Genomic DNA, 26,304 nt, shown 5'->3' on the forward strand with positions numbered 1-26,304 from the left:
CTTCCCATGTCACCTCGAAGTGAAAACGGGCAGGAGTAGATGCATTAACTGGTTTAAGAGACTCCAACAGGGTGAAAAAGGATTGCACCAAGATGCTTAGCAAGTGGAACAGGATCGGGCCCCAAGTCTTTTACCAGCATTAAGCTATTTCCACCGTACAGGGCCGAGGCGCCGACATGCACCACAGTCAGAGTCCAGCACTAGGAGATATCTTCCCAGCCACGCTGCATCACTTAATTGCAGCTCCTGTAGTTTAGCAAACAGCTACCTTCAGATGCTGGAGGGGCTCAGGCGCCCGCGCTTTCATGGTCTATAAATAGACAAATAAGCAAAATGCCGCAGGGAGGTTTGCTCCTTCTTCCTTACATTACAACGAGACTCGGAGAAAGGCAGGCTCCTTTATGGATTAATTTCAGCACGTTAAGAAATTTCAAGGTCAGGCGAGTTGCTAATCCACTCTGCATTCGTAGGAGGGTCATCGTACCCTCCCCGCCCCTTCCCCCCCAGCCCCACTGTCATCCGCCGCGAGGCTGCCGAGCCGAGATCACATCGCAGGTATTTGGAGAGATCCAGTCACCGGCCCTTTCGGCTGGCTCCAGCGCCCCGCTGCCTGCTCCGACACTTTTGCTTACAGGTTTCCTCCTCTCGGGCAGAACGCGTTCCCTCCAGCGCCGGTTACACTGAACGGTGCTGCAAATCGGAGCCGACAAGCAGCTTTAAAAAAGTCCCAGCGAATTGCAGCAGCGGAGCTGCAGGTTAGAAGTGCTCGTGCCACACTCGCTCCCTACAGGTTTTTAGGGCAATTCTCCCTGGACCGAGCAGAGCGCAGGTGCCTGCATTTGTTTTTACCCAGCAGAATAACCTCTTCCCAACCCCTTTTGCTGTTTCAGAGGGGGAGGCAGCTCTCTCATACTAATGCTGCTGGGTAACCTGCCAACAGGGAAACTGGAGACGTTCAGACAGGAACTTTCCTCTTTCTAGTGACTTCACCAGCCCCCAGAGGGGTAGCATGATATCACCAGTAATGGATCCACAATCGCCACCTGCCCCTCTTCTAAACTCCCCTCCCTCTGCAACTATTACTTGCAGTACATCAGAGGGCAAAGAATTGCTGCAGCTTTCCCATGAGGCGGACCTGAAGAAACCTGGGGTTTTCCTTCGCCTGCTAACGGGAGAGACCTGCCCCAGCTTCACCGGGACTGTCCCCCGTCCAACTCCCGAAGACGAGGCCCCAGACTGCGAAGCGTTCCCCTGACCTTTCACCACCGGTGCAGTTTCCTGCCGCCCCGTTCCTCCAAGCATTATTCGAATTACATAAAGGCAGGGCAGACGTGCCTTTCCTTAACCAACAAAGCCCATCCCCTGGCAGCAGGAACGCAGTTGTCCACTACCCCGGTGCAAAACCGGACACAGCGAGCTGGCGTGGTTTACATTTGTGCTCAGCGGGACGCAAGGCATGGACACGGCTCCTCCGGCTACATGGAAGAGCGGGGGGCTTTTATCCCGAGACACCCCAGAAGATCTCGGCCGGCGAGCAACAGAAACAAAGGTTGTTTTATAGGAGTTTATAAAACATCTCGGCACCCGCTTGCTAATAGCTTTATACTGCCAATCTGGAAGAGCAGCGTTTCATGACGGAGGGAAGAAAGGGACATCAAAAGGTGTCTGCCAGCGCTCACGCTGGGAAGTGAAGTGTTGTCCAGGTAAGCACCCACTGACTCGTCACTGCAGGGGACACCCTAAAGGGACGGTCTGTTCAGAAAGTGCTGAAAACCCACTAACAGCCCATTTAAGGTGCCTCAGGTTGGGAGAGAATATTTAATTGATGGAGGCTGGTTGCCTAACCACCCCATCTCCCCCCAAAATTAGACACTTACCATCCCATGAGAGTCCATGCTTGCAAACAGAAGCACATAAGAGTTCACCTGCTGTGTAATCTCCGCCTTCGCTGCTTAATGCACATTGCATTGTCCTGCGGAGGCAGTTGGGAGGGAGGCACCACCAAGTCAGCAACGCCTGCTTTTATTCTCAACCACTGAGTCACCCGTGGCCATCGGACACGATGCAAAGAGCACAACTTCCCCTCTACACCATGCCTTAAGGTAACAAAAAAAAGCAGCACTTGCATAGCAATTTCCGCTGCTGCAAAACACTGGATCCAGCCAATTTAGAGCCAGAAACCTCATTTAGGGGGAAAGAGCAAACAAAGAAACAGCCGTTTGGTAACAGTTGTATTGGGTAATCCGGGAGTGGCTTTGAAAATACGATGCACCAATTAACCAAAAGTTGAATCTCATCTTATGCCAGGAGCTTGTGTTAGAGGCTCAGGATTTGTTTTAAACCACTGAAGTCAAGGCTTTTAATCCTTACAAAGGCCACTGAAAACCAAAGCGTGGACATTCCTAGGATAAGAGGTCTGGATGTACGCCGTACAGTACAATAGTGCATTGTGAGCCGTCTCCAACGTTCGCTTGCTGTACGCTGAAGTCGTGTGTTATAATTAATGTAGAACCGCCCCACGGGCCGTTTCATTGGTGTGCCACACACCCAAATTAACACACACTCACCAGCTCACACAAGTCCGTTTGCAGCAAGCATCCCTGATTGAACAGACAGCCCTATTATTATCCGACTGCCTATGAAGTGGGACCAACTGCACCAAAACAATAGTGCCATGCAAGTCTGCACTGCTTGGTGACAAGGGAAAATCCCAGACCCAAGGCTTGGTAAACACTCAGGAGTAAGCCATGTGCTTCATTGCATTATTTCTGCCTTTTAAGTAACTTCAGATCTTAACTCCTCAGTCAACATCCTTTCCGAAATGCCATAGTTTGGTTTTATGCTACTAATGGCAGCAAAAGGCTAACTTCTATTTAGTGGGCCTGGGTGTAAAGAAGGAAGAAGATGCTAAGTTTTGCTCAGCATCCAGGGAATTGCAGAGAAGCCAGTGGTTTTCAACCAAAAGTGGGCAATTATTTGCCCCCCTCACCCCCCCTGCAACAGCCCAGGAACCATGCACCCCACAACTCCTCCCTGCCACCAGTGCCCAGCAGCAGCTCCTCCCCACTACCCCGCCGGGCAGCCCAAGGTGATGCTGATGGAGGTAGCGACAGCGGTGGAGAGGAGACGCAGCCTGGGTACAGGCTCTGGGCAGCAAGAGAGGGAAGAGGGAAGCAGACGCTTTTCCCCTGCACCGAGCAACAGCTTTTGCCTGGCTGCAAGTGCTGCCCAAAGCAGGTGCAGGGTGGATGCCATGCATGTAGGTCCTAGCTGGTCTGCTCCAGCCAGGGAGAGCGTGCAGGATGGGCCGAGGCTGTGCACGAGGGTCCCCGCCATCCTCCGTGGGACTGGGACCAACGACAGCTGGAAGGACTCCTGCAAGTGGAGTCCAGTTGCGGAGCCACCCCAGCCCCACTGCATACCTGGGGGTGGCCAGCTGTGCCACGGGCCAGGTGGGCCCAAGGCACCCTCCACAGGCCCACCTGTTTCACATGCATAGGAACAGGACTCAAGGTGAGGCGATAGCAAGGCCAACAGATGCCACTTGAAAAAGACAAGCCAAAAGCAGAATTCAGTACCCTAAAGTTGCAAAAGACCTGTTCCACGCTGAATTTGGGGACCTTTAGCAGTACCCCGAAGATGCCTAAATAGCCCATTTGCACCTGCTCAGCAAGACAGGGCCCCTAAGCTGCAGGGAACATGCAGTGCCACACATCTGCCTTTCCATCCCCAAAGGCCATGAGTATTTTCCCTTGCAGGCAAGATCAACAAGGACAGGGTTTTTATTAATCCCACAGCCGTTTCAGGAGGTCAGAGGAGACTGCATTATTGGAGCACAGAGAAGGGGCTTAGGAGTTCACCGCCAGCATCAGATCAGCGCATGCAAGGTACCAAGTCACACGGCCCTCGGGCTCCCTACAGCACTCGATGGAGCCTCGTCCGACAGACCGCACAACAAGCCAGCACGGGAAACGCTACCGAATGCCAGAGGCTTCAACGGATCCAAGACAGTCGGTCTCAGTTTTTGTCCTCTCTTTAAAAACCAGATCCGGACACCAGAAATCCCACTTCCCAGAACAGAGGCCCCAGCAGAAATCAGTGCCAGAAATAAAACCGAGTCAGTGCCACTGACATGATTCATGGACAAGCATTGTATACATGTCGGCCACCACCGAGTGTGTGCAGTGGGGGTGGAGATGTTTCGGCTGTTCCTTCTGCTCGCAGATTTGGAGGCCGGGACATCAGGATGTCGTTGGTGCACAGTACCGTAGTGTACGCTCGAGAGCCACACCACAAAAGAAGAGAGTCCCTAGCCTGCACCCTGCTAGATGTCCCCAAACTCGGGTCTTTTGCTACATCAGGAGGGGGGTTAGGGCCAACACTTCTAGTCTTTACTCAGCAATTACTACAGGATCTTTGCCCCAATAGGAGCCACAGGCTTGGGCAAGGTAAGCGTAAAGAAGCACTGGCCTACCTTCAAGAAAGTCGAGGACACAAAACTCATTCCACTTGTTTGCATTAGGGTCTCGGATGTGATCAATGTTTCAAGCCAGCTTGCTCCCTTGCCAGGGCAGACAACCCTTCAGTGTACAGATCCTTATAAGGCTACAAATGTTAAACAGCACAAGGTTTACAGGCAGGCCAAGGATCCCAGCGCTTGGGATCCAGAAACAAGCCCAGCAAGCATCTGCTCCAGCCGATTTTCAAAACATCCCACAACCGGCCTCCTCGGCTTTAGTCGGGCACCATTTGTGCTTTTAAGAGGTGTCACTCAATAGACTTGGAGCAGGCGGACACAGCGCAGCCAAGGGATCTCCAGGGCAGCTGAGTTCAGTCTGCTGCTATTGCAGGCACCATGGCAGGGAGGGGATAGCCGGTGCTTCGCTTCAGCTTTGCTGGCTCCCCACCTTGCAACGGCAGGAGGAGTTCCTCCCATCGAAGCATTTTAGGATACCGCGCTCCAGGCAGGGAAACCGAGGCACAGAGGAGCGAGGATACCGCGCTCCAGGCAGGGAAACCGAGGCACAGAGGAGCGAGGATACCGCGCTCCAGGCAGGGAAACCGAGGCACAGAGGAGTCGAGAGAGTGACTTAAAAGGGCCGCAGAGCAAGTCAGCGGACAAACTGGAAGCACAGTCCGCCATCCTGACCAAGATCCACTCTTCAAGAGCGAGGCTGTGCTGCCTCCTTATAAGCTGCATGATTATACAGCCAAATTAGCGCTGTATGCAGTCTCTCCAAAGAAATAATACCATCTGGGTGCAGGAGTGCTGGACGGGCCTGGCACAGTTCAAACTCAACTGGGTCACGTGGCCTCTCAAAAAACTTTCCACGCTAAAAATAGCCAATAGCAAATGCTCTGCCTTATAAGCCAGGCAGGAACAGGAGAGGACAAAAACCAATTGCAGCCAGGAGGACTCAAAGCCCCTCTGTAATAAGCAATTCAGATGAGATGACCTACTGGAAAGACATGCCCAAAGGAGTCCCCTACACCAGGCTGACTTCAGTGCAAGGCAGTCACCCTGGAAGATAAAAGCAGAGCCGGACGTTCGTAGTCAGCCCTCCGCCTGCATGTGACGGACGTGTGGGCTGTCTTCATATTCCAGTCCTTGCCTGGCCTTCTCTGTTTTCAGACAACCACAGCGGAAGGAGGAATCCTACCCGGGGCAGAAAGCGGCCCAAGGACAGGTGGCAGGGAAGGGCGAGGGTGTCCAGGCAAGCGGGACTCCGACATCGCATTGCAGGGCATCTTAAACTAAATCTACTCTCTGAACCCCTAAGTGTGCATGAGATCCACCGTTCAGAAACGCTGCCCCTGCTCTGCCAGGACATCCCTCCTACGTACAATTAAAGCACGCTCACAAGTTGCGAGCTCTTAAGAGTGAGTCAATAGTTATAAAAAAGCCCAGGGAAAAGAGAGAGAAGATGCAGAGTGGGAGACTCTGGAAAGACAGACTATTAGATTGGCTTTTGTGATTCAGAGAGTTAACATCAGAGGCCTGAACGCTACAAACACCCATGATGCCCACTCTGCGAGCTCTCGCCCCCCACCATCCTTGCACCTAGGTCCTGGCAGAACAGGGATGCCAGATCGGCAGTCTCGAGGAAGTGTCTTCTGCCAAACCCTCAGAGTAGCCTGCTACAGCAATGCCAACAGGAGCGCTCAGGATGCCAAGCAGAGTCCCCAGCACATCCCAACACCTTGTGCGTGCTCCCTCCTTCCGACAATAGGAGCCGATCCCTGAAAACACTTCACATACTTCAGAAATTAGACCCATTTTGCAGAAGCATAAACAGAGGCACAAAGCGCTCGAGAAACCAGGCAGGTGTTACACGAGGGCTCCTGCTGCACAGCTGATCTAAACATCGTCCTGTGTTTTCAGTGCCGGACCAGGACGCACCCTGCTGCTGAAGGTAAGCTGCTCTCCGCCTGGCCGGTGCCATTGCTCATCACGCCATGCCACACTCCTTTCCTCCCAGTCTGAATGAGCTATGCCAACGCGACATATTTTACTAGCACCGTTTCCTTTTGCAGTGAGCTTGTACCATGATACTCGCTCCTGGCATGAGAAATGGATGTGGCACCAGCAGGACTAGGACTATGCACCACTCTCAGGCCGGAGCAGAAGGGCTCGGGGCTGTTTTTGAAACGGGACAGCTGAAGTGAGGGTTTGAAGTGAAGTGTCAACACAGCTTTGCTGCAGGTGTCTGTCTTTAAACAGGCACCAGGCTGAAAAACTTCCAACATGCAAATAGCAACTCGGGCCGTAACGCTTTCCTCACCAACTCTCTACCATGCAGAGGCTCACGGTTGATGCACGCTACCGAGCCCTCTCCTCCCGCAATGCAACACACTCTCATTAACATTAACCCTATCATATGGTCTAGCTCCTGCTTGCTCTCTATATCCCATTACCTTCTCACCCCGGGCACTTCATTATTTACGATGCCCTCAGTTCAGCTGCTGGCCCCTAATGAATCTGGCACTTGCAAGGAACGACAAGATCACCGTCTCATCACTTTGCCCAGCCCCACTGTATTTAGAAGATTAAGCCCTTGTAACAGGTGTGCACTTTTGGGAAGTAGTGGAAAGGTGTCTCCTAAATTCAAGGCATTAGCTTGCCAGCTGCTTTGGTTTAGACCCCGCACAGAGGATGTACTAACACATAACCACCCTTCAGGAGCCCAGGAACAACTACCTTCAGCACTGCAAGCTGGCCAAGGAAGGGGTGCACTGCGAGCACAGCAGGCAGGCAGTCATTGAAGCCCTGCTCTCCCCGTGTCCTGAAGAAGCCCAGGGGAATGGCCTTAAATGCAGAGTAGCTCAGGTGCACAAAGAGGTCCTGACTGGGAGATGCCGGACCTAGAAAGGCTGAACAGTAAGCTCCATTTACCTCCCTTCCCAGGGTTTCCTGACCATAAAATATATAGTTGCCCTTTTAATCAGTAGTTGCCCAAGCAGCTAAGAGGCAGCACTCTGCATTCCTCATTTGCCAATGGCAAACAACTTTTTAAATCCGTGATCAGCTAACATACCCGACAGTTCCTGGACTCCAACTTCTTCCCACTCCTCGTTTCCACACCGCTTGGAGGAGAAGAGTCTGTTTCCAGAGCATATTCACGGGTACTAGGTACATCTAATGCTTCAGCGCTGTCTGACACTGTTGGAAGTAATAGCAGCTTTGCCAGCCACTTCAATAGATGCTGGTTCAGACAGTCGGCCAGGCCTGTCGTGTTTAGCTAGGAAATGAAACCCAGCAAAAAGCAAACAGCATTTCAAGGCAGTCAGGCGATGCAAACTGTGCCTGCCTCTGTACAGATAAGCCAAACGCAAATTCGGGGACAGAAGTAGCCACTTCTTCAGCATACTTTGCCTCAACGTGCAAATAAAGGCTGACTAATTCGAGCCAACAGGTGGAAGGAAGAGGCAGAGAGCCAGCCCCCTCCACGGGAGGGTTTTGTTAGAAGTGGCAATGTTAATGGGCATGTAGGTGCTGCTCTTTACAGATACCAAAAGCTACTTAGCTGATTTTACCCTGCAACAAGTCCTTGATAAACAGCTCCTGGAAACAAAGCCTGAACCGAGCCCGCACAGAGGAGAAAACGATTAGAAGCCGTGTTGTTCTAAAGTCGTGCCTGGCCCGGCGAGACCCCGCCGCAGGAGCGGACAAAAAAAGCCTCAAGTGCCTGTGAAAACCCAAATGCATTTTCTACTTTTTAAGTTCAGAAGAAGGAGCAAAGGTCTCAGGACCCAATACAGAGCTTGGGGCTTGCATTAAATGATGCAGCAGTGACAACGGAGCAGAGACCTTGCAGGAAGCTGTGCCGTAGATCAACCGGGGACAGACTTCCATCGCAGCAGCACCTACAAATCCCAACGCAGACAGGGATCTCTCTGCATTAGGTACCACCATGGTTTTTCACATACAACACCCCTAAACACACACTGGTTTGGGAAGGTAGAATTTAAAAGGGGGGCTTTTTCCAGAGTCACCAGCAACTGCGAGACATACAACACATCCTCCTGGGAACTTGGGGTGCACCACAAACTTCTTGATGCCAGCTGCCGCATCCAAACCATCTCCTAAGCTGCCACGCTTTCTGGATGCTTCATTTCTAAGAGGACGTACTGTGCATTACACCTTTGCAAGGGCCGTGGCAAGGCTGTTATAATAACTCTTTACCGTGAGAAGTTAATAAAAAGTGTTTCCACATTGCAAGCCTCATTTCTGCTTCAGGCACAGCCAATAACGACGATTGAGGGGGGTAACAAAGCACTCCACTCTCTTGGCAGCTGCCTGACATGCACATCGTTGTCTCCAGGCTTGCTTTTCCACTGAAGAAAACAGCCTCCCCACTTAAAGCACCCCAAAACTAGGGGGAATTTGGAGGAGAGGTATAGGTTGTATATGAGAAACTACGATATCCCAATAGTGGGAGAGGCCTAGATGGTCTTGAAAAGCTTGCAGTCTACATAAGACAAAGAGAAGCAATATTAAACAGTCCCATTTTAAGTGGGGGGGGAGGAGGGGGGAACTGAGGCAAGCTGCTTCCTCTCCTTGCGCCAAGAGCACACGGGACACCTGTAGCAGCTCCACGAAGTGAAACAGATCTCTTGAACCGCAGGCCACAGTGTTAGCATCACACCACCCTCCTGCCTTACGGGAGGGAAGGGTGCCCAACACACCTGCTAAAGGATGGCCCGTCCTCCACTGAGGTCAACAGCACGATTGCAATGAAGGTCAGTTTTGAACGTGAACCTTTTAGTTCACCTTGGGCATAAGGAAGGGAAGATGATTGCAAGGAAGGTCAGCGATGCCCAAGGTGAATCAAAAGGAAGGGAAGCAGCACGCAGCGAGCAGGACCGGACAGCAACACTTCCACTCCCTCGTGCAGGTTCTAGGCTCTCCCGAGCTGCCAGCTCCCAAAATGCCATCTCTGGAAAGCTGAGGCCCTGCACAAGTGGCACACGGATCACAAGGCTTCTCCAGGAACAGCTGCTATTTATACACTGGAAGTCACAAATTCAGTGGTCACAGACAGTAAATCTCTCCACCTTACTGCCAGGTGGTTAGAGAGATTAAAGAAACCTCCCATGCGAGCTCCTTAGAAGGAGAGATCAATTTCTTCTTTGAGGAAGTGAAGACAATGCCTAACCACAAGGCATGGTCTAGAAGTCCTCATTTGACTTCTAGCAATGGTAGGCAATTTTGATGTGGCAGCAGGGGGAAAAAAAAAGTTAAACCCACATCATGAAGCACAAGAAAGCCTTTTTTAAGCATTCAAACCCACATACAAACCCAGCCTGGACAGTCAGACAGCTCGCAGTTTTGGGGCAGAGCAGATTCTGGATGCATTACCTAAAATTACGCTTCAACTCCTTAGAAATAGCAAGCACTCGCCCTCAAAGTGTCTAGGTTTTTTTTAAAAGGCACCTCAAATGACCAGTTGCTTCCTGACAAGATACTTGGTTGTATGTATATAAAGACAGAGAAAAGCTCATCATTGACATCAGTTTTTAAATAGGAAATCAAGGAGTCCCTGTTAGCCATCTAAGTGTTTCATTACTTCTATCGATTGAAAAGAGCATTTCAAAGGGCAACACACATCTGCTTATTCAAGAGCTTCACAGACAGCAAAATTACCCGAATAAGTGTATGGCTTACAGCAGGGAAGGGCACCGGGAGGATGAAAGCTGCAGATAAATAGGGCTGTGGCATTAAACAACATTTGTGTTCCTCTCACAGAAATCCTGCCATTAAGCGGTACCTGCTTTCAAAGGACCTCCTTGAAGGTAACCTTCCCCCCAACTCCCCCTTCTCAAAAGGGATTCAAGCACTTCAGTGACTTCGAGTCGTAAGGTCAGACCCAAAAAGGCACTGTGGTGCCCAAATCCTACAAATTTCAATGAGGCCTTGAGCACTTCTCAAAGATTCACACTCAGGCTATGAGCAGAAATAACTCGTAACCGCTTTAAGAAGAGGGCACACTAGCTAAGATAATAAAACTGTTGCATTTGCAGCCATACAACAGAGCTTAAAACAAATCAAATCAAATCACTGCAACTGTAACCTAGAATAAAACAGGGCTAGAGTTGAAAGTATTCTGCAACATCGGTATCCCTGTAAAATCCTACGCGGACATCACTTAGTACCAATAAAACAATTATGCTCCACTACAGTCCGTGCATCTGAACTTCCCTCCACCACCCTACACACAGCTTAAATCCTTAAAACATTAAAGAAAAGAGGCTGGGCTCGGGCCGTAACCCCAAATAAAATGCTTCCTAGGTGTTTGCAAAGCACCCAGCACAGCTGAACTCCAGTCTTGGCTAGAGCAACAGCCAGATCGTGTGCGGTACTGGTAGGCCGCAGCCCTGTTGTGCTAGGTGCCGAATGAGCATGCTGCGAGCTACAAGGTCTGGATCAAAAGCTTACAAGCCAACCGGCCAGCACGCTGGCAGCTGGAGCAGACACGATCAGGAGACTGAGGTGGCTTTACAACCTTGGTGACGCCGAGAGGTTAGAAGGCAGCATGCTCTGCTCCTATCCACACCGGAGACGACAGATCCCAGCCTGCGGGGCCATCGAGCCAGCTCTTCCCGCGAGCACTAAAGGTGCACGAGGATTTTCACAAGCACTGCAAAGAATGCACTCAGCAACGCCACAGCAGAAATGGAAGCAGGGGGGAGCCGGCATTTTGGTGTCAGGATAGGAAGTCTCGATACACAGCAAGGAGCGGAGGGGCTCGTGACTGCGGTTCAGTCAGCAAAGAACTGAGACTGGGGTTTGATCTTTCGGACCCGCTCTGAATTTTGCACTGGGTTGGTACCGAAATGCAAGTCAGTTATGCAATTACAACCACGCTTCGGCAATTTGCATGCGAGCCCGAGGAGCTTGTAACATTAAAAAAAAGTAAAAATACTTTGAAGTGCTTTAAGTTCACCGACTGAAAAGCACCAAGAGCAGAGGTGTAGCAGCTGCCCCAACAGGTATTTCGCCCATTATGCAAATGGCTCAGCTAGGGGACAAAGAGCAAGCGACTTGCTCAAGGTCACACAGCAGCCAAGCGGCTATCACCACTCCCAAGCCCTGCGCTGCTCAGACGCCTTCTCCGCAGAGGACAAGGCACGCTGCTTCATGGAGCAGCTGTACCATGCTCCAGCAGGTCACATGCTCTCTCCTTCCCATTTCACCGCCCGGCTCCTGCGGCTAGGGCTCAGAGTAGATGATTCACAGACACAAAACAAACAGGAGACGTGAAGTTAGCCTCTTTTCCTATCACTTTCCCCAGCAACAGGTCCTTTCCTTTCCCCAGAAGCAAAGTCCACAGGCCTTTTGATAACACCGGCCAGACATCAGCAAGCCCAACGCCTTCCAAACAAACCAGGCTGGCCCTTGCAGCGTTGAAAAGTCAGTGCTGCCATCACTCTCGCACCCTGCGGTCTTCCTGAACACGTGGCCAGCAGAGAAACATGTGATTTAGGATATCGGATAGCAAAGCACCCACGAAAAGACAGGCCCTTAGGACACATCTCGCAGACCCCTCATCGTACGCCCTCAACTCGGAGCCGGCGCGCGTCTCTACCTCCCGCCGACAGAAGTTCAACTTGCAACTCGAACGAAACAACTCCCCCCGGGCAGCCAAGCCGCTCGAGTGTTGCCGAGCCGGCTTTGCACATCCTCCAGCATTACGCCAGCCTTCGAGGGAGGCAGAGGTGGTGCAAGGACGTGAGAGGCGCTAGCTAATTTGCAGCCTGTCGGCGCCCAGAGGGTGCCGTCCTGCCCGCGCCGTGCAAACACGGGCGAGTCTTTACTCGCGCAGCCCCGGCGTTCGGTGGGGTTGCATCACCGCCGAAAGGGCGCCTGTAGCCCAGGCGTAGGGTTTCCTCCACGAAGGAGCCGTTCGCACGCGGTCGTGGAGGCGGCGCTCACGCGGCGCCGCTGCCTGGGCTGAGCATCTACCAGGGACCCCTGGGCCCGCTCCTTTCTTGGGGAGTCTGGGGAGGGGGATCCCCACGCCTTGCTGCGGGTCTGGGGGGCCAGGAGGAGCCCCATCCCCCCAGAGGGTGGGCAAGGGGGCTCACTTAGCTCATGCACCCGCAGCCAAAGCAACGGGGATGGGTGTGGGGGGGTGACCGTGACCTTGACCGCCCCCAGCGCCAGCGGGGAGGGGAAACGGCGCAACCCTGCCCCGGCGGCGGTACTCACGGTCCGTGCGGTGCTCTTCCCCCGTGCCGTGCCGCGCCGCGCCGCGCCCCGCCCCCGCTCCGTGCCCACGTGCCGCCCGGCCGAGCCCCGCCGAACTCTGAGACATTCGCCCGCGGCACAAGGTTCCACTCGCCCCGCCCCTCTCGCGAGAACGCCGCCTCGCGCGAGACTCGGGCCCGCCCCCGCTGAGCTGGGGGTGGGGGGGAGGGGAGTGTGTGCGCATGCGCCCCGCACTGCCCGTCTCCTGGCGGGGTGGGAGTGCCCCCATCCCCCCCCCCCAGCAGCCCCCCGCGAGGGCAAATGTCACTTACTCGATTGCAAGACGACCCCATTTACCAGGAGAAGGGGGTGCTCCATGTCCTCCCTTTGCCCACCCCCACCTTGCCCTTGATCTACGCCCCAGCGGGGGCCGCAGGAGGGTTGGCGTAAGGATGCAACCTGCGGTGGTGGACACAGGAATGAAAGGCGTGCCTTTTTATCGCACGCTTTCCAGCTCTGGATGCACCTTTTTCTGGCGCGATCGGTACTTTGCGTGGGCAACGTTAGGCGGTCTGAATGCATTGCGGGGTTAACTGTATAATACTTGTAACCTGTATTGTAACTCTCCAGGTGTTTGTAACAATTATAACACTGTGACCTGTAGAGTTACAAGTATCTGTAACACTTGCGAGCCGTATAACACTGTAACTGTAGAGGGGGGTACGGGAGGGTCACACAAGCAAATCCAGGCTCTGTCGGCCCTGCTCAAACCGTACCGAACGCTGTCCAGTTTGCGGATAGGTTTTCAAACTGGCTTTTAACTTCTTCCTGCCTGAGAAGAGCAAAGCCTATGAATCGGGTTTGCACGCGCGTGACAGTGCTGACATCGCGCGGCTTTCCCCGGCCCGCTGGAAAGGATCTCGAGGCGTCCTGGTTCAAAACCACTGAGCTACGCACCCGGTCAAGTCACCCTCTGGTCCTGACACGGAGCTGGTCCCTACTGCAGGAGCGCTCAGCAACGTCTCGGCACGTCGCGCAAAGCGTTAGGCTGCGCGTGCCTGCAAGCTGCTGCTCGGGGAAGTCAGGATTGCAGCGTCTCTCTCTCGTCCCCGCTCTCGGCACGCTCCGTGGGAGGAGTAGGGGAAACCTCAAAGGAAAATCCATGTTCAGCAAGCCAGTACTCGGTGTGGCCAGGCCCTGTACTGCAGAAGGATGCACACTCCCTTTTCCTCTCGTAACCCGCCAGCGGTGATAAGTTGCACTGGGACAGGATGGCGGCATTTCCCCCTGGCACTGAGTGTATTGAAACAGCAGCGACACGACGACCGTCATCTATAAAGGACTTCCACAGGGAGAAAGGCACGTGAGGATTGCTGCTTAGCCTTTTGTCTAAGATCCAGTATAACGGGCCCTGAGCTCCCAGGCCTGTAGGTCTGGCACTTGCATGTAGGATCCTGGCCTGGTTGAAGATCCGTGAATATGTATAGACATCGTTACTGAGCTTTGCTCATTTGGCTTGGGGATTTAATCGGCTCTTGGATTTGGACTGAGACTGGAATACATTTTAATAGTAATAACAATCACGACCAACAACGGCCCTGTGGGGATTGTGGTGTTTTATGCTGAAAAGGCAGCCTGGCTCGCTGTCTTATCACGCCAGAACAGTGCTCAGATCAGGGTCCTGCTGCGAGGTTTGCCTTGCCTGACCTCGGGCAAGTCACTTCTCTCTGCTTTAGTTTCCTCTGTAGGAAAAAAAGGTAGAGATCCCACTCCTCTGTCAAGTGCTTTTGAGTTCAGGGGATGTAAAGCACCACCTAAGAGTTAAACCGCAGTAATGTTGGTTTGTTGATTTTACTTTTTTTAGCTTCAGGCCAGTTTGTTTCCATTAAGTAATGTCCCCTTATACCGGTAACATCCAGGGCAACAAAACCATCTTTACCTTTCAAAGGCTTTCAAGATGAGAGGAAAATTATGCTATGTTGAAAATGTAGAGGGAAAAATGTGGTCTGAGCACAAGCTGGAGGTCACAGCCCTGGCATGTATGTCCTGGATTCGAAATCTAGCTCGGTCTCCTTTTAGACACGTTACAGCTCAGGGGTGCTCAGCCCCCAGCCCGTAGGCTAGATCCGGCTCCTGGTGCGGTGTCATCCAGCCTCGGGGGCTCTCCACAAACCCAACATTTGGTGGCAGGGAAGGAGTGGTGTAGTGGAATAGTTAAGGGTCATCTTATGTAGTTCAGATCAGGGTAGGTAAAATATGGCCCGCAGGTGAGGTTCGGCTAGCTAAGGGATTTTATTTGGTTTAGATTATGGTTGTACGGGATGGTTTATGAGCCTCCCTCAGGCAGGGGTTGGACTAGGTGGCCTCTGGAGGTCCCTGCCAGCCCAACTTTTCTATGATACTGTGCCCCTGTGCTCTTGCGCGGAGGCGCAGCATGGACCACCAGGGCCTGGTCCCAGTTCACGAGGGGGGGTGCCTATCCCAGTGCACAGGGTCAGCACCAGACCCCAGGGCCCTATCCCGCCGTGCATATGACAACCGAGGCCCTGTGGGGCTCGATCCAGCCCATGGACCAGCACTGCGCCACTCATCTGGCCTGTGGGGCCAAAAGGTTGAGCACCTCTCTTCTAGCTCAAACAGAAATCATGGGCTTGATACAGAATTGGTTGGGGGGGATTCCTGCTGTGCATTATGCAGGAGGGCAGATCCGACGATCCTTTTGGTTCCTTCACACCTTAACCTAAGTGAACGTCTTAATCTGTGCATGGTCTGGGATATATCGCACGCTCTCTGACTCAGCTCCCATGGCCGTCATATAGAAATAGGGATACCAATGTCTCTAAAAATGCCACAGCGTACTGTGAAGAGATCACACTTAGCGTCCCTCTGTCATGAAAGCAGCCGTAAACAATAAAATGTTGCTGGCAGCCATTAACTGGATCTCCCGGTTGTGATCTTAGTAGCACTGTGCCAACAAGCACTGATCTTTGCCAGAAGCTGCTGAAAAGCTGGACCACCTCTGCTTTAGATGGCTCTGTGTAAAAAGGGTATATTCGATCAGGCCTTAATAGCATAAAAAGAGTCTAAGGGTCACGTTTCTTTGTGAATATGGGCAAAGCTAGACGTGCCATATGCTGGGGAAATTTGATGCAAAGGTCTAAGTCATTCAGCAGTTTGAGCAGCCTATCGGTTTGGAAGTGAAAGCGAGCACAGGGCATGGGGTTGAGCAACCTAGCCTGGGAGTGGGACTTTATGTTGGATTGCTGTTCATTGCGGTGTTAATAAAACCATGCACCCAGGCACGGGTGGCTTTGGACTCTATGTGGTGCATGGCCTGCATTTATGGAGGGGCTTGGAAGTGATGTGTTCTTGTGCCCCCCACTCCTAAATAACATAGAAAGCCTGCAGTGCTAAGTAAGGGGTCATTGCAGTGAGAGTCGCTCTCACAGGTGGCATGCTTTAAGGTGCAAACTTGCAATTCATTCCCCACTACTGTCAAGGAACAGATGTCTTGGAGCCTTTACGAACAGCAAGAAAAATGGGGATAAACATAACAGCGTAAATTCGGGGAGCTCGGGCAGCAGGGGTTAAAGGACGATGTTCCCCGGGGCAAGCAAGACCAGACAGTTGTGAGCAGGGCAGGTGGTATCATTCTGTAACAAGGTCTCTGGCTGTGCAAAGTTGAAGCCTTTTTCTGGGCAATGGAGATCGTTGTGCCAACAGTAGCGTTCTGCTTCGCCCCTCTCAGCGTTGCATAAACACTGGTTCAGCATCGCAGGGAGCAGCAATAAGAACGAGTGCCAGCAAAACACTGGCAATTAATAGTCTTAACCAAGGTGATGCTTAAACGGGCTTTGACCAGGGTACAAGCCGGTGTCTGTTCAAACTGGAGCTCCAGGAGCCACTATCGCCACAGCCACTGCATCTAGGAAGCAAAGCTTTCCCAATGACAATGCTGCTGCTACGCTGTGAGCAACGAAAAAGAAAATGCTTTCACTTATTGGATGTCTCTGCCTGGCAAGAGGTGCCTGTGGGTTTGCAAAGAGACTTGGACGACTTGTAGCCTGTTCTGCTGCCCAGAAGGGAGAGCTGGGGTACGCTGCAGGGGAGCAGCGTGCAAGGAAGAAAGCTCGGGCACTTTAAGAGACAGCAGAAATGAGCTGACTAGGGAAGCAGAGAGGAGGCCTGAACATTTTCAAGCAAAGCAGTACAGCTTCACAGCAAAATAGGAGCTGGCTAAATACAGTCAGCATCCAATTTGACAGACTCTGGGACCCTGGGGCCACCGGTTTGAATCCCAGCAGGGCAGTCTTGGATCCCTCTCAAGCACTCACATAGGAGTTTGGAGTACTTTCCATGTGTGCTTCTTTCCAGGGTGGCTTTGCTTTAAGTCAAATCAATTTAAACCATGATTTAAATCATGATTTCATTCACTGGTCAGGAAGTCTCGATTTAATCATTTTCTACAAAAAAGTGCATTCTTGTTCTTTGATATAACCCAAATGCATATTATTCACAACTCGGAGATAGATGTAGGCTTCATTTTTAGAAAGTACGTGCTATACATTTTAAAGGAGTGATTTATTTGGATATTTTTTTCAGATCCCTTTTGCAGCCACATCAGAAACCTGAATGGTGACATGTGCATTGTTTTAGTTAACTAAAACAACAAACTTATGCATTTTGGGTATAGTTCTTCAACAACAAACGTATATAATTATTTAAAAAAAACAAGCATATGTATTTTCAAAGTTTTAACTATTTTGGTTATAAATGTGAATGTGTTTTTTAACAAAACTTAAATGGAGTATTTCAGCCAGGTCAACATGAGAAATTTGCTGGGTTGTGCAGCAAACTCAGGCTTTACCTTCCTCTTCTTGTTTATTCAAACTCAAAAAGAAAGACAAGACCTAGGGCCAGATTTTCAAAGGCATCTAAAGGGATTTAGGTGCTTAAAGATGCAGATAAATCCCACTGTAGATCCCACTAGAAAAGGACCTGAGCAGGTTATACTTCTTTCTCCAGGGAAAGGTAGGTACCTTTGTATACCTTCTCCTATCTGCATAAGTAGGGATCTACAGACCTTTGAAAATCTGGCCTAATTTCCACGCAGCAGTCCGTGTCTCCGCTATATTACTGACAGGTTTTTCTTCTAGCCTTTCCTAGACTATCTTCCCATTGCTAACTCCATTCTGGTCAACGTTAGAGAGTTCCCAGCTTGTTATAGACAGCATCTTATCGTAAGTGCTATGGCAGCATCTTATCGTAAGTGCTATATACCTGGCCTAGCAAAGCTTTCATGGTAAGGGCAATACTGTGTGTTAGATCTAATACAAGATGTGCTTAATTGCCTCTACAGCCGAATTACACTTTTGTACTGGTATACATGAAAATAATCAGCTCAATTCTCCGTTTGGGTAAGTAGACTGAGTCTCTGAGTAGGAGTGCCTCCTGTGCTTCACTAACACATTGGTTCACCAGGGACACATCTATGCTGCGCCTAGGCGTGCGAGGGGCTGCAGCTGTGAAAACATGCTCCACTGTCTAGCTCTGTCCATGCAGATTTATTACATTTATTTACAAACAAATAAAACGGAGTAGGATTCAAAATGCCCAGTTTTGCCAGAATCTTTTGGTTTTGCGTACAGATCCAGAAATGCAAGCCGAAGGCTGCGTTTTACTGCAGCCAAACCAGATCATAGAGAAACAAAAAGCATCACCGAGGCCTTACCAAACAAGCAAAGCCAGAAAATCCAGCAACCGCCTCCCTACTTGACAGATTACATTTCTCTTGCAGAAATAATGCGCATTGCTGAGATTTTCTGTGAGTGGGAAAAAGTGCCTGCTCAGTGACAGAGATGATTTAAAAAGTGAACATGCCTTCCAGGGCAAGACAAATCGGTGTAGGACTTAAAAAAAAAAGGAGATCGTTGAAAACAAGCAAAATGCTAGGTTAGCTCATATCAGTATCCTGGGCCAACAAATGACTGCTTTTCCAGGTGCCTTGGAATTAGTCACTGTTTATCTAATATTTCAAACAGAACTGGGGAAAACCCCCCATCAGAGCAATAATTGCTCTGTGCAGCGCATTCGTTAGTCCCCCGGCATTGGCATAGCACATTTCCTTCTTTCAGCATAAGCTGGGATTCACCTATCTAAGCCTCACCCTCCGCCGCTTGTTCAGATGAGAGCGGACAGGCCATTCCTCTGAATGCTGCGTGATGAAGATTGTCTAACTTCACACTCCCAAAATGATGATGAGCGCTCTCACCTTTGGATTCACAGTAGTTTATATGAGCACTAGACTTGGCTGAAAGGGCTCCTCACTCCCAGCAGCTTTATCTGCCTCCTCAGAGGTTTTGCTTTCAAACAGCATCACCCTTCTCTCCTTTTCGGGAGAACTGCCTTCTTGGACACAGATGCATGGTATTTCCCCTGCCAGGTTAAGAAGCCACGACGCTTGTCCTGAGCCTTCAAGAGGCCAGATATACTACACTTGATCTGAGGCTTCAATTCCTCACGTGAGAAACCCGTGCCTTCAGCGGGTTTACTTTGGGACCCTACTCCTCTTACCCGTTACCGTGGCCTGTTCGCACTGTGCTGAGTGTCTTGGGTACTGCTGTCTGGCAAGGTGACCTTAGGGAGAGAGCTCCACGGGGACGGTGCTCTCTGAACCAGTCTCCTCTTCCGCACGGTGCTGCCGTTCCTGATCTGCCCGTCTCCTGCCCGTGTTCAGTCATGCCTGTTTGCTTAAGTTTGGGTGTGTCTCTCACTGACTCCAGCGCTTCTTGCAAGCGCTCCTCATGCATGCACCTTCCCACTCCAGGAACCTGAAATGCCCCTTCCCGGCCGCCTGCTGCTGCGTGGGATCTGCAGCCTCTCCCCATTCGAGCGGCAGACGGGGGCTTAGGCCTGGTCTACAGCAAAGTTTTGCTGGCCAAACCCCAGTTCTGTTGGCAATACTTGGAGCGCCGTCACACAAAGTGCATCATGAGGCTGTGGAGCCCTCCTCTGCCGCTCCATCTCTGTCAAGTGACATTCCCGTGCCAATAGTCCCTGGAGCAGCCGGTGCCTTTGTGGGGAGGAGTTAAGACGCTCAGTTCCTATTCAGGTTAGTTAAAGCAGCTATTTGGGCATCCAAATCCCTCAGCTAGAGCTAGTACTTTGCCAAACTTAAACCAAAGGGGTGAAGTAGCATCATTCCCACTTTACAGATGAAGAAACTGAGGCACAAAATGAAATGACTCCTAAAGCTTACACAGCAAGTAAAGAGAGTCTCCTAGGAGGGGGGAATTTGTAATGGTGGTAACAAGGAAATGAAGAAAGTCAAGGAGAGAAACTCACGTTAGGGGATCAGGGAAAGAATTTGCTGTTAAGGGGAATTAGGGCATTTTGGGACGGTCCTGAAGGGCTGCGGTGTACCATTCCACTGCTAGAGACATTTAAAAACCTAGCCTGAGAAAAATACATGGGAGGATTTTCAGAAGCAGTCAAGGTTTGCCTAGCTGCAACAGGAGCACAACCCAGCCAATGCCAAGTCATTTCGAGAAGCTTGCCCACATTGTAATAAGGAAATACATTTTTTTACATGATTTTTTTCCCCCTGATCTGACAGATGCCTTCCAGCCCTACCTTGTTTTTTTTTCTGATACTTACTGTTCCGGACAGATGTTTAAATACAGATGCATATATTTAAAAAATCCAATACTTCTGAAAGGAGGCTTCCTTTGCAGCACGGAAAGTGCTGCTCTTTGCTCTTTCTAGCTGATCTGATATAAATATCCCTAAGTTTGCAGTCTCAGACTTCTCTTTCCATTATAGCTTTGAAGAACAAGCCTTTGCTTGTTTCAACAAGTTACATCAAAAGAGGCCGTTCTAAACTCTACAGCACCCCCTATGACTTCCCTTCGGCTGATTTTCATTGGAAAGCTTGTTAAACACACTGGCAGCCAGAAGCTGAAGTTGAAGAAACAACTTTTTACAATGCTCATGAGATACAGCACCTGCACGTCATGAACTTTACCTGTGGGACAGAAACGCAGCTGCTTTGAAACGGATTGTCACTGCTGCTCTCCATGCCTTACGGACTGGCTGGTGGTAGCTCTTAGTGATTTGACTTTTTGAATGAATAAAAACAAATACCACACCCCCATCTGGGTACTCTGTGGTCCCTATCGCAATAGCATCTGAGGGTCTCCGATGGACTTATCTTCATAACACACCTACAAGGTAGGGAAGCGTCTGCTCCATTCTGCAGCTGGAGAATTGAGCCAGGTTGACAACTATACACGTGCACGCACACACAGCTAGATAGACAGACAGACAGACAGACTAAAAACACTTATCTGTAAAATCCATAAAAATTGAACCGTCTGTAAAATAAAAAGCTAAGCAACTATGAGCTTGACTGAAGGTCCATTATGGGAAAGAAGCTGGAGGCAAGCATTGAATGACAGGCAGAGCAAAACAGTGCCGTGTGGTGTCTGAGCAGGAGCGCAGCGCCCTGCAAGGAGAATTCTCTCGGGGATTTGTAGTCCACGGGAGGCTCTGGAGCCCCCTCCCCCAAAGCCATGTGCTGCTGCTGTGTCCTGTCACCTGCCTGTAACATTGCTTACCTCGCAAGTAGGCAGACAGTAGTCCTTCTTTGGGGAACCATGCCAGGATGGGATGGAGGGATGGAGCAGCGGAGGTCGGGGAGGGGGGCGCAGCACAGTACAGAGTGCGTTCTGGGGTATCAGGGTGTGGGGGCGGGTAGGGGACCTTTGGGGTGGGATCAGCATGGTGTAAAACTGATTGCTGCTATCAAGCAGGGTTGCCTCCCCAAGACATTGTTTTTTTGTTTTTTTACTGATAAGCAGGGATCCGGGTTTTCTGTTGCCCGTGGGAAAACGGAGAAAACAAAGCAGATTTCCCCCTTTACCTGAGAAAAAACATGGATTTCTCATTTTAACGAAGAAACACATGGATTTTGCACTTTTGCAAGGAGCTTTTTGCAGGCTGACGGTGTTCCAGCCTGCCATGGGATGGGGGGAGCGGGAAGAGGGCGGTCAGGAAGGAGGCACCACGTGCATGAATATGCACATGGCCATCAGGGCAGCCTGGAGAGAGACTCCCAAAGGTAAGTGGGGGGGGGGAAGGAGGGGAGATTGAGGACCCCATAGGGAGGGAGGGAGGGCTGGGGCTGCTGACCTGCCGGGGCATGCATGGGGTTTGAGGCCCAGGGCCAGAATGAATGGCCACAGGGCCCCAGTGGGGATCGGGACAGGGCTGCAGGCGGCTCATCCAAGAGATTGGGGGGGCGGTGAGGCCAGCTCCCTGCTGTTGCACACACACCCTGGGGGCACAGGGGACCCATGCCTCCCAGATCTGTGCAAGCCCAGTGGGCAGGACCCAGCGCAGCAGGGCAGAGCAGGGAAGCTCCTTGCTGCTGCGAGCCACACGCCGCCCTGGCGATGCAACCCCTGCCCGTCCAGCAGCACTGGGGGCAGCAGCATAGGGTTGTGCCCATCACTGCCACAGGGTAGGCAGGGGGCATATCACCAGTGCGGTGCACAGCTCACAGCGGCAAGGAGTTTCCCTGCTTGGCCGTGCTCTGCCCTGCTGTGCCAGGTCCTGCCGGTTGGGCTGTAGAGGTCCCAGGGAAGGGCAGCAGGGCAGTGAGCCTGAGCCCACAGTGGGCAGCCCACACCCATCCCACGCGCAGATCTGGGGGGCACAAGTCTCCCTGCCCCCCGGGAGTGTGCACAGAAGTAGGGAGCTGCCCCCCACCCCAGGCCTGCAGCAGGCAGCCTCCCACCACAGGCTCCACTCTGGCTGTGCTGCTCACCGTGGGAGGAGCAGGGATCCACACTACCCTATGCTGCAGCCCCTGCTGCCTCTGGTGGCGTGGGCATTGGGTGCCAGGGCTCGGGCACTGCTGCAAGGGGGCTGCAAACCCAGGTCCCTGGCCCCATAGCCCTGGCACCCCCCTCTGGCACGGCTGGGGGGGCAGGGGGCTGTTGGTGGGGGGTGAGGGGCACCAGCAGGGCTGGGGGCTGTAGCTCGGGAGTAAGGGGCCTGGACCTGCGTTCTGTGAGCTAAGGAGGCAGGGGAGAGTGCTGATTTTCCATGATAAAACCCCCCAAATCAAATACCAAAATGTATAGGTATTTAGAATTGATTTTATTATAGTGATTGAGGCACTGGTAGGCTTCCAAATTGCTTTACAATTGTAAATATATCAATAAAACACTGTGTTCAATTGATATCATATATATATATATATATATATATATATATATATATATATATTAGTGGTGTTTCATTTAATCACGGATTTTTGGGGGGGGGGGGGTTTATCAGAGAATTTGCTACTTTTATCAGGAAAAAACCCAGGATCCCTGCTGATAAGCTGCAAACTTTTTATTGACTACCAAACAATTCTTTTTTTTATTTTTATTATTATTTACTATGGTTGGTGTTCAACCTTTAAATTTAACACCTGGACCTTTGTCCAGGTGATGTAAAAAAGTCAGTAAAAACATACGGCAAAGAAAAAAATATTGTCAGTAAAAAGTTTGCAGATTGTAAGTGAAAAAAATGTCTTGGATTGGACAATCCTGCGACTGAAGCATATGGGAGGTTAAGTGACTTGGCCAAGGTTACAAAGGGAGCCCAAAGCAATGTAAACTAATCCAAATGAAGGGTAGCTTTTCTTTTGAAAAGTTTTTCACAAAGGAGTTTAATGGGTTTAACGAGCTCACTTTAAAAGCAGATACATTTTCTTAAGTGCTCCCAAGTAGTCAAGCCCTTGCACTGTAAATGACTTCCAAGGCAACACAGCAAACTGGAAAAAGGCACTCCTGTATTGGAATAAGAGCATCCAAATGAGGAGTTATACCAACCCATCTGTTTGAATGCACACCTTACCTTATGCCAATGTGCACTGCCCACACTGAGAGACCTAGAGCGGGAAAGAAATATGGACAGAGATTAAGAGACTCAGCCAAGGTCACTAAAAGTCAGTGGCAGAGGCTGCAGGAAAATGCAGGTTTCTCATTTCCCATCCCCAGGCATTAGATCACACGATACATTTTAGTTGTATGTTCAAGCATGCTGAGAAAACTAAGTTGTCGATTTGACTATAAAAGTTGATCTGTACTAGCAAGACATTTGCAAGAGTGAACAAATGCGGTGGCTACAAAAGAGAGAAGTCCCTGGGTGGACTGCCTTGCAGATGCCTATAAATGAGTCTGCTTCTCTAGGAAGCAGCAGAGACATCTTACTACTTAGTTCATCAGTTTGATACATCCTGAAACCCAGCTGGATAATCTTGGGCTTGAAATGGGTTGGCTTTTCATTCTTTCAAAATACATAGTTTTGGGGAAAGTTACATAGAGGCAGAGGCTGGGTTTTTCTTGTAGAGTAGTGACCTACAGACATCAAGGGGACACAGCTTAGATGTTCTGTGCCCAGAAAGAGATTTGGCAAAAGATGCAAGTAGATTAATGATGCAATTTAAATGCACGACTGATCCTACTTCCCATAAGAGGCTGAGTTGTGGGGTAGATGTTGTGATAACACGTAATCAGGTGTTGTGAGAGCTTCTATCTCTTTCCTCTCAGCTTGAGATTGCCACAATGAAAAGTTTTAATAGAAAAATACAGGAGAGGGCACCATGCCCAGGACTCAGACAAGGGATCCATGCAGTATATCTACACAGCATTACAAATCTCTTGCCTTTGGTTCTGGAGAAATCACTTATTTAACCCCTAAGGAATTCGGGACATGGTGGGATGGAGAAATATTGGCCCCTACGGGGAATGACTCATTATTAACTATTGCAAGGCTCTTTCTGACCGACTGAGAAGTCTAGAAGTCTTCAGAGCATAAATAATCTAACAGAGAAAGACTGCATCTGAAAAGGCTTAATGATGCTGCTCACACCAAACAGAAAATGTTCCTAACTTAGTCCTACAAGTTTGTCTGCTGGAAACTTCTACTATTCACTAATATTTCAGTACTAGGTTGGTGTGGGGAACGTGACTTCTTGGTAAGTGGGAAGGATGGGCTTGGACTGTTCATTTGTTTTTGAGACTAAACATCTCAAATTAGTGTAACAGGCTTCTGGCTGGTAAGAAAGGACTCGTTGTTCCTCTAGCTGCTAAATTTCACCAAATGTCATCTAAAATAAATGACATCCCTATGTTACATTTCCCAGTCAGCAATCACTGTCATTACAACACTGACACTGCTTGGGAACCAGAGAGAGCACAAGAATCCTTCTTAAAATGTTGTCCCCATCTGGTGCACAATATTATGGGAAGAGGTCCCATAGGGAAAAATCCCCAGCACCCAGGAGGGGGAGCTCCAAACCTGCTCTCTCCGAGTTCGGATGATGATGAGATGGAAGACTCAGCACTAGAAAGCAATTAATTTATTCCTGTAGCAATCTGATGCATCTTACCCCCAATTCTAATAAAAAACACACACAATTGACTCTTTGTTTTTTTTGTTAACTACAAAAATCAAGTCCTTGCGCGTTTGTGACATTTTTGCCTATTAAAAAGCAAAATTTTCACCTACCCCAGGTAACCAGTTTTACCCGTCTCAGTTTCGCAATGGGATTTGGCAAGCACCTATATGTATATAATTATCTAGGCCAAGGGTAAGCAACGTTCTTGGCCGGCATGGTGAAAAAAACATAATGTCTACCTTGTAAGGCGCCGGAGTGCCGGCACGCCAGAAAAACAAGACCAGGGTGGGAGGTACATGGCAGGACGCACGCATATTAATATAGTTAATAATTTATTTTATTTTTTTTACAGTAAATACCAGGTTTTCTAAAAATTCTAAACCTGGTGACAATAAATAAAATTGCATATACTACCTATGTTGTTCTGTATTCTTTTGTTGTTAAGCATGTTGTGATGAGAGAGAAAGAAGAGAAAAAGAAAGATGAGAGAAAAAAAGAAAAGAGAAAGGAGAGAACCAGACACGTGTGCACCTGCAGAGAACGACACATGTGCACACGCAGAACAGACACCCCCTAGAACCAAACACGTGTGCACGCATGCACACACGCAGAGAACCAGACACACAGATGCGCACACGTGTGCACGCACACACACACACTCAGCCACAGACGCGCACACAGCCCACTGAGGCCCCAGCCTGGAGCTCACCCATCATGCAGCTGCAAGGTTGGCACTAGAGAGGGCTTGGGGGGGGAAGGGGGGCTATAGCCACCACAAAGTTCACTTTAGCCGCCCCCCTCCCCTGTAGCCACCTCTCCCAGCACTGCGGCTGCCCGCTCGCCCTGTGCAGCTGAGCCCGCAGAGGTGTGGCGCTCCTGGCAGGGTGGTGCCAGCCTCTTCCCTGTGGGGGGCTAGGATGAACTTAGGAGCACAGGAGTGGGGTAGGCAGGTGGCAGCAGCGTTGGGACGGGTGGAGCCTCCTCAACCAGCTGAACCCAGACCCCCACCGGGAAGAACTTGATGTCGCCCCTGCTCCAGACCCTCGGCATCACATCCAAATTGCCAGCGGCTGCATGCACGCCTCAGAGGCGCATGTGCAGTCGCCGCCAACACGGAGCTGATGCTGGGGCTCCGGAGCCCAGCACAGCTGTTTGCAGCCTC

The 26,304-nt window shown here is 50.6% G+C and overlaps 1 protein-coding gene across 1 annotated transcript in view; it reads right to left on the reverse strand.

Annotated features, from left to right (window-relative positions):
- The window catches only part of AKAP1 (A-kinase anchoring protein 1), a 32,839-nt gene extending 20,026 nt beyond the window's left edge, over positions 1-12,813 (reverse strand). The window contains exon 1 of the mRNA XM_006276464.4: positions 12,710-12,813. The gene's annotated coding sequence lies outside the window, so the exon portion shown is untranslated. The remainder of the gene's footprint in view (positions 1-12,709) is intronic.
- Positions 12,814-26,304: the final 13,491 nt, after the last annotated feature.

Source organism: Alligator mississippiensis, chromosome 14, assembly GCF_030867095.1.
Source record: "Alligator mississippiensis isolate rAllMis1 chromosome 14, rAllMis1, whole genome shotgun sequence".
Lineage (NCBI taxonomy): Eukaryota > Metazoa > Chordata > Crocodylia > Alligatoridae > Alligator > Alligator mississippiensis.